The sequence below is a fragment of the Cygnus atratus genome, chromosome 2 (assembly GCF_013377495.2).
Source record: "Cygnus atratus isolate AKBS03 ecotype Queensland, Australia chromosome 2, CAtr_DNAZoo_HiC_assembly, whole genome shotgun sequence".
In the NCBI taxonomy this organism is placed as follows: Eukaryota; Metazoa; Chordata; class Aves; order Anseriformes; family Anatidae; genus Cygnus; species Cygnus atratus.
This window is the reverse complement of record NC_066363.1, coordinates 47,440,245-47,462,385: the sequence shown is the minus strand read 5'-3', so window position 1 is coordinate 47,462,385 and position 22,141 is coordinate 47,440,245. Positions and strand designations below refer to the sequence as shown.

The 22,141-nt window shown below is 43.1% G+C and overlaps 1 protein-coding gene across 2 annotated transcripts in view; it reads right to left on the bottom strand.

The window, feature by feature from the left end:
- TRAK1 (trafficking kinesin protein 1) overlaps positions 1 to 21,718 on the bottom strand; it is a 131,417-nt gene extending 109,699 nt beyond the window's left edge. For both annotated transcript variants that reach the window (XM_035549909.2, XM_035549929.2), the window contains exon 1: positions 21,550 to 21,718. The gene's annotated coding sequence lies outside the window, so the exon portion shown is untranslated. The remainder of the gene's footprint in view (positions 1 to 21,549) is intronic.
- Positions 21,719 to 22,141: the final 423 nt, after the last annotated feature.

Sequence of the window (22,141 nt, the reverse complement as noted above, 5' to 3'; positions counted from 1 at the left end):
AAGATCCAAACTAAACAGATGTGGCAAGACAGCTTACAGAAAAAAAACATGCACTGTTTTCCAAGGAAGAATATCCCCTATACAGCTATTTCACACCCACACAAGCAAGTATGTGTTCAACCCAAAATCCTTCCCCTGCAGCTTCTCTAAAAACTCTGTACGTAGGCAGCATAAATTATTATTCTGAACCAGAACACTGAGAACGTTTATCAGCTTTCCAGATGCCCAGCACAGTCAGCAAACAGATTCTCTTAGCAAATGGGCAGAGTAGTAGACTGTCTTAATATCAAAAGTATAAAGTAGGTTATATGGCTACCGTAAGAAAATCTTAAACTGCAACACATACAACGCTTAGGATGAATTTAGAAAGATTTTGCAAAAACAGAAGTGAGCACCGTAATATAGGAACTGTTTCCACTTTCCTCCTCCTTCTCTAATTTAGATTTGTGGTGTAGTATTAAAAAAGTCAAAGCAATTCAACCTCAGAAGTAAGAGTAAAATAAAAGCAGCTTGTTCCTGAAACAGTTATTTTCTGCCCTGGCAATCCTAAACCACAGTACTAAACAAACAAACAAATGTAAAATGCATCAACAACAAAAGCATACACACAAGAAAAAAAAAAAAACACAACAACAACCCAACAAGTTCTTCCATATGCTGGAGTGTGCAAAGGTCTGTTTCTTTTGAATTACTTTAAACAATTCATGTGTAGGTTTTGCAACACACAGCAGCATGAACAAAGCAGTAAGTTTACACTGAAAAGGAGCCTTACCGTTCCCATTACTGTCAACAGGACTGATGCAAAAGACGAGTGCAATGATGCCCGCTCAACATATCTGAATGAAGACTGCTCTTAAGGAAAAGAGAAAAGGAGGTACTTCAATGATTATTTATTAGAAAACTCAGCATATGTTCAATAGACTTCGATGGGCATCCATGCCAGGGACCTGCTGCAGGGACTGGCTGGGGAACGCAGACCAGAGCAAGTACAGACAGCCCGTGGTAAGAGGCAGCAGCTGCAGATGGCTGCATTAGGCATTTGGTACATCTGCCTCCATCCTCACGGGAGCTGCTGCTCCATATGGCAAACAGGTACCAAGGACTGCGTGGCTCTTAGGAAGCCAGTTTGAAAAAAAAAAAAGAAAGAAAAAAAGAAAAAAAAAAGCACAAACAGAATAGATTGTGAGCTGTTTCTAAATAAGAATTGGCTTGGTGTCATTCCGATTATTCTACAAGCCTCCAAAACGGTGTCAGGAAGTTGCCAGTAGACAAGCAGACAGAGTATGCATGCTATCCCTCCCTCAGCCTCAGATTCCCTTTGCCGGCAAATTTGTTATTAAGTTGTGCTTTTAATTATGAAAACCATAATACTTCAGAACAGACATGAGATTAAGAACAAAGACAAATACTTGGTGTTTGTTCTTACTCTTGGTTCCATGCAAAATCAAAATAAGCGTGCTGTTGGGTGCAGATAACTTCTGTAGGCACTTACTACTTTTATTTTAACACCACTGAGGACAATTGGAACAAGCTTCTCCATGCTTCTGGGCTGCATAACCCTTCACCCAACTCGCATCTGCCAATCCAAAATATCAAGCTAATCTCTTTAGTTTTTAAATGGCATAACTTAACCATCAGGACTCTAAGATCGAGTTTATGCAGCAGTCTTACGCCAGTTAAGGGTCCAGTTGTGCTCTCAGTTCCACTCTGGTGATTCCAATCAGTACAGCTGGCTACTTTGGATTTACACAACAGCAACAGTACAATACAACAGAATATAAAACTGGAAGCTTTACAAACTAAAAGACTATTAAAGTTAATGCTTTGGCTAACTGCTTAAATCTAAATGTTTTGCTAGGTTGGAAAAATACAAAACACAAAGCCCCCACCAAGGAAACTGGCCCTATAAGTGAGGCTAAATTACTTATACTTCAACAATCTTATCTAACCAGGCATACTCTCAAACCATCTAACCTCTCCATTTGGCAACCCAGCGTTGTATTCAGATATGGCACCATTTAATTATGAATCAGATTGCTAGAAGAGAATAGGACAGTTAACTTACTGCTGTTTAATGAGCACGTCCTTGTTAGTTGTGAATACACTCACTGTACTCATTAAATTGGGAGGCAATGAAGTTCTCAATACATCATTAAAAGGATCCAGGAATGCTGCTGCTTTGTGCAGCATGACTACAGCTCTGCTCGACAGTTGGAAAACAAGCAAGAAAAGTAAGCCCCTTTCTGTCAGACCAGCAGATCTAATTTTAACCTAGGAGGAGGGAGAGCGCGAGAGATCTGCTTTTTCAGAGCTTCACTCATTTAGAGCATAAATTTCTCCTTTTATTGCTGACTTGAAGCAAGAACACAGTCTGTACTGTACGACAGCAACGAAAAGAAGCATCAGGCCTACTGAATAAAAAGCCAAAAGTAATACAAAAATCACAGCCCATCTTCAATACACCCAAGGAGCTGGAGTATACATTAATCTATCGTTCTGTCAGTTAACAAAACGAACCTTCAAAAACAAAACACCCCTAATGCTATCATCCCTCAGTATTTACAATATATTAATGAAGACTGAAGAGAGCGTGAATTGGCTAGCAGGCTCCTCTACCTCTATGTTCTCCCAGAATAGATTTAAGACATATGTTTAGTGAGAGGATGACACTTTCATCTGTGAAGGGCTGATCCATGTACCCACAAAGATACACACCCACATGAGAATCCACATCTTTAAAGCATTACACAGCCACAGATAAATTAAAATGTAGCTGGCAACTGTTGAGCTTGAACTCACTGCAAGGGAAGTGTGTTCTGCCAGAAGACGTATGTGAACCAGCATCACTGACGGCATCGCCGGAGCTGCAGGGAGCCCCCAAGTTAGGATTTGACATGGGTAACTGCTTCCTCTAGCACTTTTCTGGGAGGGGAGAAGGAGAAAATGCATTTCTGAAACACGTTTATAACAAATCCTCTTCTCCTTTCCCTCTCACCTCGCACACAGGAAATTGGAAGTTCAGAATATGGCCACTGGGGACAAGGGGCCCTCAGACCAGGGCTTAATACTCTCAGTGCACAACTCGAGCACTTTAATCCAAGCAATTATTTCCCAGTCAGAAAGTTGTTGATACTGTAAGACGATATTTAAATGCTGGATCCCAGTCAAACAAGGCCCGCCACCTACCAAGGAACTGCTTTAAAGTCCAGCGATCACCAGTGTATTTACCACGGTCTCCTCCCCTCATGCAGCAGTGACAGCCCATCTCTTCCCTGGGAAGGCCACGTTCTAACCAGCCACGATAGCACGTCATGGCTTCACTTGCTCCAAGCCTTCAGAACTCTGAATAAGCCCCTGGAGCTGATCAAGATGCCGATTTTCTCTGGTTTTGCCAACGAAATCTTCAGGAAAAAAATCCTTCTGATTAAGCAGTCAGACTTAGAGCAACACGCCGTGACTAATCTTCTTAAATTTTCTCTGGGCCCTGCACTGTAATCTCAGTAACACAGGAGGCACTGTTCTTTTCATGGGAGCTATGTGGCTGGATGGACTGTCACAATTTTATCCAATGAGCTGCTGATTCCTTGCCATTACCCATCTGAGCCATCAGAAGATGGGTTCCAGAGCACAGACCAGCTCACTTTGGTGCGCGCTTACGGCAGTGCTCGCAACCGATGGGGTGGAATCTGCAGAACAGCACTCACCCACGTGAGCAAGACTTCTGGGGTCACATCTCACGGCTCTCCACGTTGGAGTAAGCAAAGGCACGTAGCTCTTCAGGCCATCCCCACCAGACGGTGCAGAAGAACCATCTGGGTCTCCCCAGTGGTGTAAAACACCATTACTGGGAAGTAGGGAGGTTAACTGTCTGGGGATGGGGAGGTCAAGAGAGGCAATTGCATTCAAACTGGAATTAGAGATGAACCTCTTGCCAGAAATATGCACCTACAGATGGGTCCCAGCACCTGACTAAAAGCCTGGTTCACTGACTTAAAGAGAAAAGAGGAAAATAACAACAACAACAAAACTTCAGCTTCACATCATTGTTTAGTCAGTGTCAGATAAGCCAATGACAGAAAGTGAGTATTCAGATTTTCTGATCAGCTATATGGTCTGTACCTGTAACATCCAAAAAGAAAGATGCCCAGAGAAAATACATGGAAAAAACAACATGAAATCTCCCCAAATAATTCCATGTTACATTGCTTATTTGGGGTACTGTTCTCTTTAATCATACTAAAAACAGCTCCTGTATGAGGGAGCTGTCTGATTAGAGTTAGGGAGCTGACAGATGGCCATATAAAAATAAAAACACACAAAGAAGAAAACACAGTATCTGATGTTTAACACAGGATACCACTTGCAGCATCTCAGCTGTTTCAGCTCAAAAACACCAATAAACTTTAATGACAGAGAGGAAAAGATGATGCTCAGGGAATTGTCTGAACTATGTTGTCCTGCTTAGCAACAACGTGATTACACTGTTAAAAAAAATCTGTAATACAAGTAATAAAGGGACATACTTGTTACCCACTATAAATACCTGGCATTTTTCAGCTCCTCATGTACCTCTGTTTTACCATTTAGTCAGTTGTGAATCTTCTTGGTAGATACCTTCCCCTTATGCATTTTGTACAACCCCAAGCACATCAGAAGTCCATAGAAGACCAAGCAGCTTGTGACTTACACTTCCAGGATACTTGATACTTTACACTGCTTAACCGACTTCCAGAGGGGATACAAATCACACATTTAAAACAAGACATGCATTCTTTTTTCTTTTTTTTTTTTTTTTGTGGTAGGAAAAACTTCTCTCACTGCTATGCGCTGTACTACCATAACAGCAGTTCTTCCCACATATTGTAATCCTCACACTGTTAATAACTCTTTCCCCTGTATTACATTTCATCTTATGCCTCACCACTTACACATACAATATTAGAGCAGGAGCAGCTTTTTGTTATACGCATACGAACTGTGATACAGCATTGGCAGTGTCAAAGGAAATCAGAAAACAAACATACAAATTGCAGAACACGCACACCTGAGGACCTGAGTCGTGGCTAGTCCCGTAAGTCATACTTTCCAAACAAGGCACTTGTATTTATTCTCATTTAATCACTTTTTTATTCTTCAAATACTTCAAACTATTTTTGATTCATGCAAGTTAATGTAAAATATCATGCCCAGCTGCATGGGAAAAAAAAAATTATCTGCTTGTTGCATGGAAAAACTCCTTGTCAGACGTTTCTTTTTCCATGTACTCCACTGCACCATATGTGGGGGCTGGAAGAGGGCCTAAGAACATCTGCCACAGACTTTAAAACCCCTAATAATAGCACAGCTGGTGTCCTCAGTCCAGCGATCGCAGCGGACTCACGTGGCTGTTCCTGACACCGGCCCCCAGCCCAGGCAGAGCTCAAAAAGGCTCAACAGTTGGACGTGTCCATTCATTCCCAACTCCATTTGCATTGGCAAATGAACAAAGACAGAAAGCATGTGGAAATGCTTACGTTTCAGGTAGTTCAGCAGTGACCATCTCCATAGGATTTCCCCGTGCTCCTTTCATTAAACTCTAGCTTACCAGTTCACTCTGTATTCCAGAAAATGAAGCTACTCAAGAAAATAGCTGCAAGTCTCAGTGATCCAGGGTTAGAAACAACACGCTTTAATTGCACTTAACCATATCACCGAGGGTCCCAGCATCCATTTCCTCCACCCCATATAATCTAATGACTGTCTTCCATTCCAGCTCATTTAGTTAACTTAGAAATAAATGTTTCTCCCTGCCTTCTTTTAAAGATGTTCAAAAGCTGGTTTACAGAACAGCAAAGTTACGTTTCAAAGAAAAAAAAAAAAAAGGCATAAGAGCAAGGAACTCAGGAAACGGAACTACGTTTTAGCTCACTTCAAGTTAACACTGGGCATTACCAAGTATTAAGGGGCGCAGCTAGCAAACGGTACAGAGGACTTGAAGGTGGGAACAAGGAAAGCAATGTCTAGGTGGGGAAGCACTGCCTGAGTCTTGCATTATAAGTCAGCCTACCTCCTGTCCTCTTTACTGTCATCTACACAAAATCCTTGGTATCTTCCAGCAGTCAACAGGCATGAGCTCGGTTTACTTTTTAATAGTGTGTGCAGGCACACCCTGGAAGGCAGGACCTGGCCCAGTAACCGACCAGCACCACTACCGATACGAGCAGCAAAGTGTTGCACAGCCACGGGTAGCCCCTGGCAAAGCACAAAGGGGCGGCTACTTCAGCACATTTCTGCAGCCACTGGAACAAGAGTGTGAATGCTGAGCTCCGAGCACAGCCCATTTCATCGGTCTGCTATAAAGCACCAAGATGTGACACTAACAGCCTCGTTACACAAAGTTTTCATTCTTGTTTCCCATGAGGGACAGAGGGGAAAAAAAACAACCACAAAAGCAGACAAATTCCCACACTGTTCAACAATATTGGCTCATTTTAAAGTAAGAGCCATTTAGCAAATAACCATTCTTAATTTTCCTCACATCAGCGAACAACAAAGAAAACAAAGAGAAAATACAGAACAAGTTATTTTTTAGTTTATATAAGGCATTGAAGTCTGAGAAAGGCTAACTCACAAGATCAGCCCAGTAACCGTAATTGATTTGGCTGTGGCAACTGACACATGACTGTACGTATGTTTCTGTGCCTTACTTCTCTACTAGCCCTCTACCTAACCCCTAACTTCCCTCAGAGCCATTGTGATCAAGGTAGATACTAGGTAGCATTTTTTCCTCTCAGGTCTCACAGGTAAATTATTAAACTACACACCTGCTCTTATTTCTGACTTCCTTATTATAAATATATATATATATATATATATATAAATAAATATATATATATATTTCAAGAAACTAAGCAAACTGCCCCATGTTTTCAGTCAAAATCTAAACATTAGCAAGAACTAGGACAAAGGGGGAAAACAGGAACCTACAGTAGAGGAGCATCCATAGATACAAAAGATGTGGCCTCAGCGAACACCAAGCTGCCCATGAATCCTTAGCAATACCTGAAACACACAACTGCCCAGTCCCAGCCCTTCACAGAGGGCTGTATGTATCACATTGCAGATTTCTGACAGTGCAAATGAGGCAAAACCGCTCCATTCCCACCTTAAACCGCAGCTGGGGAGCCAACGGTGGTGCCATGGCAGCAACAGCTGTGTCACAAGTGTTGGCCCTGGCTGTGGCAAGGGGCTGGGCTGTCAACAGCAGTGAATTACACTGCTCTTTAAAAATACATTTGACATCAGACACATTTAAGAAGTCTGTTGCCCTGCTGTTGGTTGTGTAACAGATACAGTAACTACAAATAAGATACCTGATGTCCTTCAACGTGGCAGGAGAGGCTGCTGTTCACAAAACAAGCGTAATCTCCCAGAGGCGCAGAGAACTAACAAAGTTCTCCTACCCAAACCAGCTCAGCCTTGCTGGCTCTGAGTGGACTCGACTATGGTTTTTTCCAGGTTTTGTTTCCCTGCCTGCTGTAGGTCCAGGCCCTTTTATCCCCTTCTCCCTAGTGGCGCATGCTATAGCTCCAAAGTCCCGCGTGGCAAAAAGTGGATAGAAACAAGAAGCCCTTCCAGGTGGCTTAGCCCTTCTGCACTTCAAAGACCTTAACCATGTGCACTGCAGTCGCACTGCTCCATTCAGTACAACAGCACCTGCACACATTTTACAAGCACTCAGCTCTTCTCTACTCACAGGATCGAGGTATTGATTGGAGGATGCCAGGACTCTTAATCCGTACGCTGTCTAGACCATCTGCATGCTATGCCCTTCCACACAACACGTCATAGTTTCTCCAGAAAAAAAAAAAAAAAAAAAAGTTTTCCCTTCCCAAGTATTTTAACACGGACCTCATTAAGCAGTTGTTCTGATAGAACTTGCTTCTTGCTACTCAGGAAACTGAAAAATCAGGAGGTCAGGGCGCGAGAAAAGTGATTAAAGCAAAGACAGACACAATGCAAACATTGTATAACTGCGAAGTGCAGTCACTGATAGATACAGTTACCTCAACCTGTAATAACTCCGGTTTGGCTCAGTTCCCATCCTTGTGAAAATCCGTCTCCAACAGCACTGCTGAAATACCGCCTCTTCCTCCGCATGTGGAAGACGGGGTGGATGCTGGAGCTGTTTTAACACTATAAACTAATCACAAAGCTCATAAATCAGATCAGATCACAGGCATATGTAGCCACGGAGTGGCCCAGAGGCCTCCCAAGCCACAATTTTGTTACCAAGGCAGTGCCTACCCTACAGAACCTCGGAGTTCAGAGCTGCAGTTTTGTTCACACCAGCTGAGCACTCACAAAAAGAGGTGACAGGCTCCGCTGAAAGTCACTTGGCTAAACTTAGCTCAGAGTAACAAACTCTAGAAGCACACACCATGGAATAATCAGCAGCTATTCCACTATGACTAAGTCCTGTGCCAGCTGATATCCCCCCACCCTAAATAAATATGAAGGCAATAGTTAACACAAATGGTTACCACATTGACATTACAGCTTTGTGCTGATTTTTGAGCTGGGCATGCTCTGGAGACAAGAGACAAAACTTGGAAAAGAATACCCCAGATAACACCATTGTGCTCAGTGGCTTTTACCAGCACTGAGCTGAGGCAGGCTGACAGACTAACTCTGCCCTCCTATCTGCACCATCTCCCAAGCAAACTCCCACATTTGCAAACCCACCCATCTAGGTGCAAACAGGAGCTGCTCCAAAGCTGGCATCAGGGCTGCCAAGAAATACATTTGCTCCTTTTCATGCCTTCTTTTTATTTAAGTTGCCCACATGGTTTACCACTAATTATTGTACCCCAGGGCACCATGAAAAAGTACAAGTGTCAGTACAGAAGTATTCCAAGAGCTATTTGCAAGTGCAGAAAAGAGAGCTGTTTCTACTCTCATTTGCTTTGTGGTCACTTGGAAGAGCACAACTACAAAAGCTCCGTACAGAGTAAAATAAACATACCCTGGGCAGAGCTCACGTCAGGGGAGATCTCTTAACCTGAAGGTCATATTGTCAGCACCACGAATGCGAAAGCAGCTGCTGACATTTCAACAGGGTCCATATATTGCAGGGTGCAAGATCCAAGGGGCTGTGATTCAGAGATACATTTGCCATGGCAAGGATTCCAGACTCTTCTGTCTCCATAGCTGAGGTACTGTAGATACCAACTATATTTGGCCAGACGCGTTACTGTACCTAGCAGTAGCAATGCGGGGCTTTTTTTTATTTATTTTATTTTTTCAAGTTAAAAAGCAGAACAGCCCAGACAAGCAATACAGGCTCCCAAAACAAAATCCAAACCATTTTGATCCAACCACCATGTTTTGTAATGTAATGGACCCTTCCAAATTCCACTCCCCCACCTAAAAACCAAAACACACACCACACAACCAAATACCCTATGACCAGATGCCTTTCCCCTCTACCTTTTTCAGAGCAGGCACACTAAGGTTGATCTTCACACAAAAAGCAACAAGTAACGACTATAATCACTGTGATTTGAGCCTGGTTTACCTTTCTAGGGGGTAAATGGTGCACTACGTTGCAGCTAGGCTCGTTTTGTTGGCCTCCTCCATCATTTCCCAAAAGAGAAAAGACAACCCTAAAGACAAAATTTAAATAAATACTAATAATAAATTTATGAATTGGTCATCAGCAACCTCACAATCCAGACTTTACTCAAGGAACCATTCCCGAGTTACATGGCTGTCCGCTGAGTCTCATAATTGACAGGCATTGCTTCTGTAAATATCAGTGCGTAAACTCCTACTAAAATCTTTCTCCAAGAGATTAGTCAGTCTACTTGTTCAGAAATGCTTTTTTTCAGATCAGTTTTAACAGGTACTTTATCAAGTTTTTGTTAGACAGGGAAGACAGTTTAGTATAACTTTCAACCACCACAGCCACAGGGTTTATTATATATAAACAGGGGTTTATTATAAAATCTGGCATAAGGAACCAGTCTTCCTAGGCAACATCATCTCAGTATATCTTGCAAAAATATATTTAGAAAAGAAATATAGTTATTCAAATTGGTGTTTGTTCAGTTTTTTAAGAGTTAAATAAGACCCTTACTGACATTTTATCAGTTCCATTTAACCTTGTTAATTTCTCTTTCGAATCCCTCCACATAACTAGTTCCTACTAAGAAAGTTACAAACAATGAACTGACTCCCTGCAGAGAAAAAAGAGATTGCCCGTTTCTCTCTTACCTCTTAAATGAGGAGATGAAACAAAAATCTGCAATACTTGACACACAAGTCAATGCTAGAGAAATAATATGGTTATGTGGTTTAAAAAAAAAAAAAAAAAAAGAGAAAAAAGTAAAGATGAGACAAAATATCAGAATTCAGGAGATATTTGCAAATATCCTTACAGCCCTTTAAGATCGCCCCATACTTTAATATTCTGAGATCCTAAGAGTTAAGTCCTTTCACCTCTCCAGCAGCGACTCCGATAATACCACCGAACAATGCAGTGACAAAAACGGTCCCCCAGGTCTACTGTTTAGTTTCACATACACTCAATTCCAAGTTGCCACACCGCTGCACTGTCACCTCTCTATCGTGAAGCAAACAACAGTTTCCAAGGCAAACAATAACCACCAAGTCCTGGTCAGAAGAGAAATGAATTAATTACCTGCAGTAGGATTCAAATCAGAGCGAGAACAGGCTGAAGCCCTCTAATTCCACGCCTTCCATAGTTCTGGAGCTGGAAATAACTGTTCCATAGCTGTCCCATCTAAGCGTTTGCTAAGTCAAAAAAAATCTTTTATTACCCACATTGCAATGACTGCTTGCTTATCTTCCTTTTTTTCAGATAAAAGTTTGAGAACCAAACAGGAGAGCACAGCCCTGTGTCTGTTACAAGCCGTGCCACAAGCCAATCGTTCTCCTGACCGTGCAGCCCCTCCTATTTCCTCTTACTCATTTCTCCTGCTACAATATTATAGCATGTCTTTATCATCAACTTCTTCCTGCTGGTCACAGGATCAAAACAATAAGCTTGCTGCTAGGTGCATTTAGGAATTTCCTCTTCAGCCTTCTTGATGAGGTAATTAGTGCTAATCTGCTATCTCACATAACAGAAAGAGGACCGGGTATTCAATTTTCCCCAGGCAATTCTGCTAACCAAGATTATTAAAATGATGCTTGCTCTTTTTTTTTTTTTTTTTTTTTAGTAAAAGAAAGCAAATACCCACACAACTAGCCAGGCCTTGCCTGCACAGTCTTGCCTTGCCTTTGTGCCATCTCCTACACCCATCTAACTCACTGAGAAACAGGTCAGGGATACAAACTGGCGATAAATAAATAAATATCATGGCTGCATAGGCACAGCTTTTTGTAGGTGCTTCCCAGCCACCCCAAGCTCCTGGTAGCATCGTCTGTCCTAAAAGCACACCCTCACCCTCCCACACACCTTTAAGCCATATATTCCATCGCTCCTTTTTCCTCAGGCAAACCCTGGTAGTTGCACCGCTCCAGCTCAGCATGAAGAGGAACGAAACCTGGTTGAAAGCAGGAGGAGGGCAGAAAAAGCCAAGAAGAGACTGGTCTGAAGGAGTTTTCACTTCAATCAGCCCTCTGAGCTGACCCATGGCAAGGCCATACAGGAACCGGTGTGTAAGGCAGGGGTGTGGATGAGGAAGAAAGGCTGCCCTCTTCAGCAGCTTCGGTAGCATCAGGAAACCACGTTCTTAAGAGACAAACCACTAAACCACTCCTGGCTTTACTTCTTACCGGTTCTAGGAAGTCACTTCCCCACTTCTGTATGAAGCTTTGAGGACTTTCAAATATTGGCGTGGTAATGCTGTCTTCTAAGCTTCAGTGCCGAGAGAGCAGCAACCCCTGGTGGGACTCAGACCATCAGTATTTTCAGTAACAGCTGCACGAGCTTACCCAGGGCACTGCAGGACTTATGGAAACCACCATGTGAGTAATAGAGCCAGAATTCACAGAACCTACACAAACCATTTACCCAAGGCTTGACGGCAATGGCATCTTCTGGAGATAAGGAGACCAAGGTTTCTTTTTCCATTTACCCAGGTGAATTCAGGAGTCATATGAAACTGTAGTTGAAAAACTGACCGGCAGCCTAGGAGCCCAGAGACATTTTGTTCTTGTTGAATTTGTGTGTGCTGGTAGAGCAGCTGCGCTAGACCTACAAACCCAATACATCTGGTCAGTTGGTAGAAAGAAGGAAGGTCAGCTCTAACCCCAAGGGTTTTGTTTTGTTTTTAAAGGAAAAATTTAATTATGTTGAACAATAAGAACCACTTTTTGTCCACCTGAATTGCAACTTCTGTCTACCAGATAACGAGTCGTGATTTTTTTTTAAATAATCATCACTTTTACATTAGTAAATATGTGAAACTGATTCCAGTTTTGAATTCTTACTCTAAATATTCACATACATCAACATTCTGTATTCATACCATTTGGGGATTTAAAAAAAACAAACAAAAAAAAATTTTTAAAACCACATTTAATTGTTTACCATTAAGATGCATTTTCTGCCACTAGGTATCTTCAACAATAATTTGGGAAGAGGAATAAGATTCCAAATACTCTTCATGGAATGAAATAAGATTATAATAAAATAATGAATACTGACTTTAGGAAATCCACTCTGTTTTCTGGAAATATATTCAGCACCCTTACCCAAAGTGCAGTGGTATCAACCTGCCTGCTCCACCAGGACTCAGAAACTTTTCATTGGAGTTAGGCGTCTGCCATGAATCATTGATTCTGTTTATTCCCTTCAAACCATACCTGGTTCTGATCTTTCAATTTACACTCAAAGATCTCAGGTTTTAACATACTACTAACTCCACAAGAGCAGTTATCTAAATGTTAGTGTTAAAAAAAAAAAAAAAAGCAATATCCCCATGAACAAAACAAAACAAAATTATGTCCAGACGCTTCAAGTCAAAAATGTTATTTTTCTCTTCTCTTTCCTCCTAGGTAGTGTATCACTACAGGGAGACATTAACAACTAAATGGGCCATTTTTCTTCCTTTACGTCAATATGTAGTAGGTATCCTCCGAAAGCTGGTAAACGGTACAAAATGGGTGCAGTGTTTACTTGTGGAGGGGAGAGGTAATCACGCTAAAGAAGCTACGAGACTGACTTATCTACAACAGTCAGCGAGCGAAGCGGGATGGCACCCTGTCCTGGATGTGCTGCGCTCCCAGCCTGTGAAAATCCCAGCCTCCTGCCCTTAACACCAACCTTCTTCAGAGCAATACCCTCACTAGTCCATCAGTTTTACTGAAGGCAAAAAGAACATACATGTTTCACTAAAATCACTGCTGTAATAAAACCACTGCCTTATCCTAATCAACCTGTCTGCCAGACATGTAAATATGTAAAGCTTTTGTAAAATGCACTCCAATTCCTCGAACAAATCGTGCACTCTCCAGAGAAGGGCCTGGCCCACCTGGAGTTTCTCCCATTGTAGGAGGATTTAGTAATATACACTACTAAACTTAGTAGTGTTAAATATAAAAAATAAAACAAAGGTAGGTGTAGCTCTAATGCCTGTTGAGGAAACTGCTTGGCTCAAATACTTTGCCCTGTGAGGTCCTGAACAGCTAATACCAGAAGGAGCACACCAACCCGCTGATCTGAGTGGCTGACAGGCTTCTAACAGAGATGCCCCAGAACTGGATTTAGTTCTAGTACTGGCAGCAATTCCTGAAGGACTTTGATCAAGTGCTTTGATCACACTGACCCCTTCATCCTTGGCACAGTGCGAGAAGACCAGTTGTGATGACCTGTGAGAACTTAAACAATCTCAGTTCATTAGAAGCTTATGCTGAATGTTTTTGGAATGCAAAAGGGCAAAGTATTTAAGGAAGCTGCATTTGCCTGAAGTCTGCAACAGCTCCAAAACGAAATCTCGTTGAGTAGATAAAAGCAGTACAAGGGACTGCGACAGAGAGCTTAATGTTCTCTACAGAAAAAGTGACAGCATAACATATATCCAACAGGACTGCAGTTAGAAAGTGCTTTGGACTTTGGGACAAGGTTGTGTTCTGCCAGGTGCATGCAGCATCTCACCCCTCTCAGTCTTTCTATTCTAGCAGCACAGAATATCCTGCAAAATAAGATTTTTGAGAAAACCATTATGGATTACAATGCTAGGGTAAAATACAGAACTAATCAAAGGTTATACACATTTCAAACAACCAGAAGAAGAGTTTTCAGTTCAGCTTGCTTTATACTGGAAATTTATGGCTCTCAGGTCAAGCACAAGCCACCGGATCAAACCATAAATGCTTCTCTACCACCTGACAAGATTACATAACGCTCAGGAAATAGGGCTGTAAAGGCACTGATCTCACCGTGACCTTCACACATGCAGGTTTGCAGAATTCATTACAGGATCAAAGCCTCAAAGGTAATGTTTTTGGTAAACACTGATCTCCATCCTGCCCATAAGTTCCTGGAAATGATCATTACCGTAGTATTACCACAACAAAACAGAGGTCTACCCTCTCTTTCTGAAAGCAGTGCAATTTGTGACTATTTTACTACAGAATAAAATCCAGAAGAGGCTGTAATATCAAAGACTGATTTCCTCCTCACCCCATTACATCAACAGCCCATACATTCTCACTACTGTGATCAGCAATAGCTGCAGAGAAAGAAATCCCATTCAAGAGAGGTTTAAAACAAACAAAAGGACTTTGACATTATCCCAATGTCATCCAGTTCTGTTCACTTCACAGGAAGCACTGGGGCACTATGTTTTTATGGATTTGAACTGCAAGGTTTCTGCATACTGCGGAGGAGTGGAAGGTGCCTCCTCCCCCAAAGCATACACACGTGCAGTATCTGATAGTTAAACTGGGCTTCTAGGTAACATAGCTCCATTTCCACAGACAGTAAGTGGAAAAGTCTCCATTACCCATAGGCGATGGTCAATGAGTAACAAGAGGACATTAAAAAAAAAAAACAAACACACACCTTCTCTTCAAACAACTGTACCTCAGTATTCTCTAAGACACCAAATTATGTCTGCTGTGACCAAAATTCACAGAAAGTCCTGACTTGCATGAAATTGAAGTCCAGTATGACATTACCAGCACCTGCCTTTAAACAGGATAAACTACGTGAATATGCAACACAGAGGGGCACTGATTGACTGCAACTTACAGTAACCTCCTTATTGCCTCCAAGAGGTGCACGCAATTACTTCCACGTACCACAGTTCCCATTCTTCCCCTGTACGCTATAAATGTTTCTACTGTATGAAGTAGATTTTCCTAACCTTTGGCTTCTATTACAGAACGGGACCAATCAACTGAGCATTATCATAAACTGTACTGAAAACTGATGATAAGCAGTTTCTCCATGTTTCAATTCCAAGCACTAGAATTATTACATGGGGCGTGGTTCTTAGGTTTTTCCTTTAACTACTCTAAGATAGGTGGGAAACTAGATGACTAACTTATCTGCAGGAAAAATATGAAAAACACTAACATTTTCTTTAAGTTTAATCTTTGACGTTCTTTGCATCCCCCTACTGTTTCTACATATTCTTTGAAGAGATTTTTCAGGACTGCTTTTCATGTTATAGCATTTCTCAGAAATCCATGAGCAGAAAACTTCCCTCAACTTAGGAAAGGCTAGATGCAGCTTGTTCTGTAAGGCCAGTATGACTCTAACTTGTCAGACAAAAAAAAAAAAAAAAAAATCACCAACAAAGTAAAACAAACATCACTACCCCTTTCCTCCCCCAAAAAAGAAAAAAAAAATCCCTTCCTGAAGACCAATCAAACTCAAACACAAAAAAGACAGAAGCAAGGACAGATAACTTGGGAGGACTACAGAAACACTGCCCAAGTATGCAGGGACAGGGTAAGGAGCACAAAGTGTACCAAGAACTGTCTTGCAAGAGATGTCAAAGGCAACAAGAAGGGTTTCTGTAGGTAAATAAGCAAAAGGAAGGAAAGCGATTAAGCAAAACCAGGAAAAGTGGGCCTGCTGCTGAATGGCTTAGGGACTCAATGCTTTCTTTGTCTGTCTTTACCTGCAAGACTGACCTTCAGAAATCCCAGGCCCCAGAGAGCAGGAGGAAAGTCTGGAGCAAGGAAGATGCATCCTTATTGTAAGAGGGTTAAGAGGTTAGAGACCACCTAACTAAACTGGAGATATCTGAGACCATGGGTCCTGAAGGGATGCACCCACCCGTGCTGAGGGAGCTGGCAGGTGTCACTGCGAGGCCACTCTTGATAGTCTTTGATCAGTCGTGGCACCTGAGGACACTGGGCAAATGTCACCGCAATCTTCAAAAAGAGCAAGGAAGGGAAGACCCAGGGAACTACAGGCTGGCCAGCCTCACCTCAGTCCCAGGATGGTGAGGAGCAGCTGATCCTGGGACCCATTTCCAGGCACATGAACAACAAGAAAGTCCTTAGTAGTAGTCAACATGCACTCACCAAGGGGAAGTCATGCTTGACCAACTTGATAAGGATGGAATGAGCTGCTCCTAAGATGAGGAGAGAGCAGTGGGTGTTGTCTACCTTGACTTCAGTAAGGCCTTTGATGATGTCTCCCATAAGATCCTCCTAGACTGTTATGCATGGGCCAAAACACTTCAGCATGGAGCCATGTATTCATAGTTTCCATAATCAAACTGTATCACCTACTAGTTCTTTCTGGTCTTATGGTCTATGCAGAGTAATATTTACCTGCTGATGTTACAAAACCAAACCAAAAAAAAAAAAATCTCTACTGATTTTGTATGAGTTTTTAAAAAAGAAAGCCTTTCCAAAGAAGTCTGCTACGAACAAATAAACTATGAAGACAGAAAGAAAATGGTCTTTTTTCAAATTATTTTGTATTGCTTTATAAATTTAAAATGATATTGTTTTACACATGAAATTTTGAGGATTGCATTATTCACAACAGAAACTATAATTTATGGGCATCTTGCTCAGGAAAGAGTACTCAGAAACACAGACTGAACTGAAAGTTAGTGGAATGAAAATACTCAAATTTCTTTTTAAGGATATTCTCATTCTGTATCACAAAGGCGAATGTACGGGTATAGTCTAAAAACTTCAGTATTTCCCTCTTCTGTTCATACAGTTGTTGGGAGCCAAGACTATTCCATAAGCACACAAATACCTGGTAGGCTACTCTCAGCCTCAGTATTAACATTAACATCTTATCTACCAACATGCAACTGGTTTGGATGAGCTCAGAGCGTAGCAGTTTCATAATCAGCTTACACTCACTGAAGACTTCCCCACCTGGCACCACAGCTTCAGCCACTTACTCCAGTTGCTTCCTTTGCCTCACTGCTAAGACATACTCAGCTGCCCAAAGGATTGGGTCAGATCGGATGGACAATCTGATTAAAAACTAACCTTAAAAACAGTTCTCTGCTAAGTTGCGGAGTTGCTTCCCAACACTGTCATACAGAGGGGGGGGAAGAGGGAATCTGCAGCCAGAGGAAAATTTGCTCTGCTGGGCAGCCACATGGTCTTATGTCAAAACAAGCAATAATGAAACTTTTCAAAAGCTTTTGAGCAGAGCTTTTCTCACATTTCCTTCCTTCTATTTCTCTGACTCCTACAGTGCTCTTAAGTTCTGCTGCAAATGCAAGCAAAACCAACAGGGCTCCAATAGACATCAGAAAACTTAAAAAAAAAAAAAAGAAAGAAAGAAAGAAAGAGCACACACAAGGCAACATGACAGCTAAGAGTCACATCAGTTGGGTTTACAGCATTAAATGGATTGCAAGGTTAGACAACAACCCTGCCCAGAGAAGCAGAACGAAGGCAAGAATCGAACCCAGTAGAGCCACTAACTGGTTTAACTAGAGCAAATCTGCCAGCACAATCGAATCTAAGAGGTATCTCTGAGCTGATCTGTTTGTGCTATCAATAAGCCTCTTAGCCGGACACCCATAAGCAGGATGACTATCTGGCATGACTTTTTGCACTGTAATCAATAGGCTCCACTATAAAGAGAACTATTGATGAACCAAAGTTCAAATAAAGGACAGTTTTAGACAAAGAATATTAACAGCAAACTCCTGAAATTCATTTAGGTCATCACATTATTCACTATAAAGTAAAATAAGAGTGTTTGTAAACTCACAAAGCTAGATCAGTTAAACCGGGGTAAGCAGGAAGGCTTTGAGACAGACACCAATGGGTCCCTTACAGAGCCCTAAATTCAGAGGAAGTCAGTTCTCTAGATTCTTCTCTCCCAGCAGCCCTGATCCCACAGCTGAATCCACAAAAGCGAGCCCTCCACACAAGTGCAGCATTCCAAGGAGGCAATGGCATTGCTCATGGAGCTTTTATGGTACAAACATGACTCAGAAACACATACCTTCACAGCACGGGCATGGCAGAGCTCAAACCAGTTTTACAGTTCCAGAATTACAAAGCTTCCAACACTGAGCTGTCTACAACACGGATGCAGTAGCTGTTATTTAGTAACCAGAAAGTATTTCTCCGCCTTGTTACATTTTTACATCAGCTCTGAAAGCCGCTTGGTGTACAGGCTGGAATCTATTCCTTTTAACAGCACCCACACAGCACAAGAAAGTCTCACTGACAGCAGAAACAGGGAACACAACCAGCACACAGGAAGATGCCACTGTGCCTTTGGTCATCTTACAAGCAATTTAAGTGCTTTTATTCCTTAATCGTGATCTTGATGGTGTCACTAAGCTTTCTACAGAGGCAGAACTGCCACCTACGTTTGGAGGCATGAACAGTTCAGACGGGAAACAGAACCAGCTGTAACAGCTGACCAGCAACAGCCCTCTGAGCGGCAGGCTCACACACAGCTCCCATTCCCACAGTTGAGTTACCAGTACATCTCATATCATGCTGGTCTATCTGTTCTTCCATTAATGTGGAAGTGTTATGAAAACACACAGCACAGGAGAGCAACAGGAGGTTTTGCAAGAATTAGGAGGGGGTTATTCAAGAAGTGATACCAAAGAAGCACTCAGACTAACACTGGAGACTTACTAGAGGAGGCTCTATCTTTTTGTAAACTGAACAATCTTTATTTCTTTCACAACTGGAAGCAAATAACATTGTTTGCATTTCTGCAAACTAACAGGAAACATGCCACTAGCCGTGACTTGAGTACCACACACAACGTACAACATCCAGGCAACACGAAACAACTGATGTCACACGAATGCTACTGATGCTAGTAGAAGGAGCACTAAACCACCCCAATCCTGGAAATCAAAAATTATTTGGGGAAAGATACAGACTTATAAAAAGCAAGCAAGCAAAAAAAAAAAATAACTCATATGTTGCTTTTCCCTTTATTACCTCCCACTTCACAAGGAGACTTTTAACAAACACAGGAAATCATTAAGAAGAAAAATGGGTACAGTTTTTAGAAAGATTGAAAGCTTTCCTTTTAACTTCTTGCCTTTAGATATTGCAGATGCTGCCTCAACAGCACTCATTCTGAGAACGTTTTCTACCAGGCTATTAAATATAAATAAATCTTGCATGAAATTATTATCATGGCAGATGTACTAGGAAAAATGCTGAAGCTTCCCAGCATCAGTTTCATACTTATATAGTGACAAGAAGAAACAGTAGTATTGATCAAGTGTACACTTGAAACATTTAGCCTGCTCTGATTTGTATGATTCCAAGCTCATTCTTCTGTCCCAGCGTAGATTGGCTAGAACATTTCAGAACTCAAAATCCTCAGAGGACATGGAAAGGCTAGGATCAAACTGCTTCAATGGAAGCAGCTGGTCACCTGTTCCAGGAGAGAGAACATGCAAAGCAGCAAGGAGCTCAGGTATGAGCTGCAGCAGAGAGGAATACCAGGAACCTGCCGGCAGGAGCTCTAAACTGTTCCAGACAAATCTTTTTCCATCTGATCTTGCTCCCTGCTGCAGGCAATTGCACCAGCTCCCATCTGCATTATGCAAGCTGATAAAGTGCCCAGTTAACATCTACCGATATGCATGGCAAAACTTGCAGATCACATGCTGGTACTGCTTCGCTGCTCAGGACTCTGGATTAAACTAGTCAGATGATCAGGGGTTGTAGCAACAACCTCAGATTTCACTGGGATTTTACCCATATATGGATCAAACATGGAGCACCACACATATTTATTCATATGTGTGCCAAGTCATGTTAATACTTCCTTAGCGTTGGTGCTCTAACTAGCGCTCAAGATCAGACTCCGGGCTCAGTTACAAACTAAAGATTTTTGTTGGTTGCTTGGCTAGGGTTTTTTGCCCTACATCCAGAGAGACCCTACTGCTGTCATCCACCATGCACTTAACTCCACTGTCAAGTGGGAGTCCATTCACGCAGCTGACAGAAACTTCTGTTTTACTTAAGCAGAAATTTAAATTCTATCCACATACACAGCTGTCTGATCTTCTCTTAATGCACTAGCTCCCACTAAACGCTGAAAACTCTTGACTTCCATTAGGAACTTTACGCTTCTGTTTTTCCTTCCCTCATAATGACGCTCACCGGAAAGCAGAAGAATAATGACTGTAATCACGGTTTAATATAATTTTCATATGTGCTGCCAAAATGATCCTTATCTGTTGTCAGCACGGGTTGCTCTGGCTCAATTAAAACAGGTTACAGCGCCTCAGAGAAGGCACAGCTTTGTGGATGTGGTTCCTGGGGTGTGAGAACACAACATACTTCTCATGGAGACTCCAGCCCTGCCAGACACAACCTGACTTACACGGGGTTCAGTTCCCATATGGACAGAAGCAAGGGCCTCACTCACAGCCCATGAAACTGTACAACACACAACAGCAAATCACAGATACACAGACTGGTCATTGGAACCGCTGGGGTTTCTGTTTTGTTTTTAGGTTTGTTTTTTTTTTTATTGTTGCTTTCCTGATTGCAAAAGCCATTATGCCCCTGATTTAATCTCAGCGGACTGCAAGGTTCAAATAAGGTTATGGATTCCAGGATAGCGTCCACTCAGCGGACTTCGTACAAAGAAGCCTGGACTACTACCCTGTAACAGATGCTCCATTTTTCAGACTTTTCCTTCTGTTTGCTAATTTTACCCAAAAATAAGCTTATCTGAGCGCTACTTTCAAAGCGGTCAGTTCCAAAGCAAAGCAGACACCGAGACCTCAGGCTCACTAAAAAATACAATGGAATCCTTCGTTCATTTCACACAGAGGCATACCTCCGAGAGATACCCGTAATCCTCACCGCTAAGACAGCCACGTTAGCACTTAAAGGTCCCTCCCCGGGGACTACCAGAGCCGTCCCTGGGAGCAGGGTCCCCCCGGCTGGCAGCAGCCCCTTACCCATAAATAACCCACAGGCCCCATTTCACCGGCGATGCTCGCCCTGCCCAGCACCTTCACCGCTCGGAGAGGGCTGCAGGGACAACCCTGCCACGAAAGCAGCGCCACACGCACATCTTCCCCCGGACCCCCGACCACCCCCGGCCCCCAAGCGGCCCCAGGCCGGGCCGTTCCGCGTTACTCGGCCTCCCCGCTCGCTCACCCCGCTCCGGGCCCCCGGTAGCCGCTGCTGCTGGTGGTGGTGGTTCGCCCTCGGCCCCGCAGCGCCTCATGAGCCCTCCCACTGCCCGCCGCCGGTGCCTCGGCTCCCCGGTGCCGCTCGGGGCCCGCGCTGAGCCGTGCCGGCCGGGGGCGGGCAGCTAGGGGGCGGCCGCTGGCAGGCGGCGGGCTCGGCAGCCGCAGCGCGGCCCCCCGGCGGCCATTTCGGGGCGGCTCGGCACGGCCCTGCGCGGGGAGGGACGGCTTGCGGGGGAGAGGGAGAGAGGCGGTGGGCGCCCCTGGTGGGTGGTGTAAGGGGTTTGTGGGGGGAGTGGGGAGAGGGGTCTTGGCTGTGCCCTCGTGGAGTGTTGCGGTGCCTTGTGCTTCCACCGCTATGGCCCCGAAGGGTGAGGCTTCTTACTGGCACACCTACAGAGAAGAGCTTTGGTCCGGGTGCCTAGTGGGTCTGGTCATAAAACACAGAAAAACAGAGGAAGAAACATCCTGATGCTTCTGCAGCTCGCTGGACCGTTTGTTTGAGGAGGCTTTGTTCATCGGTGAGGAAGACCAGAACCGTGTCTCACGATATTGCAGCT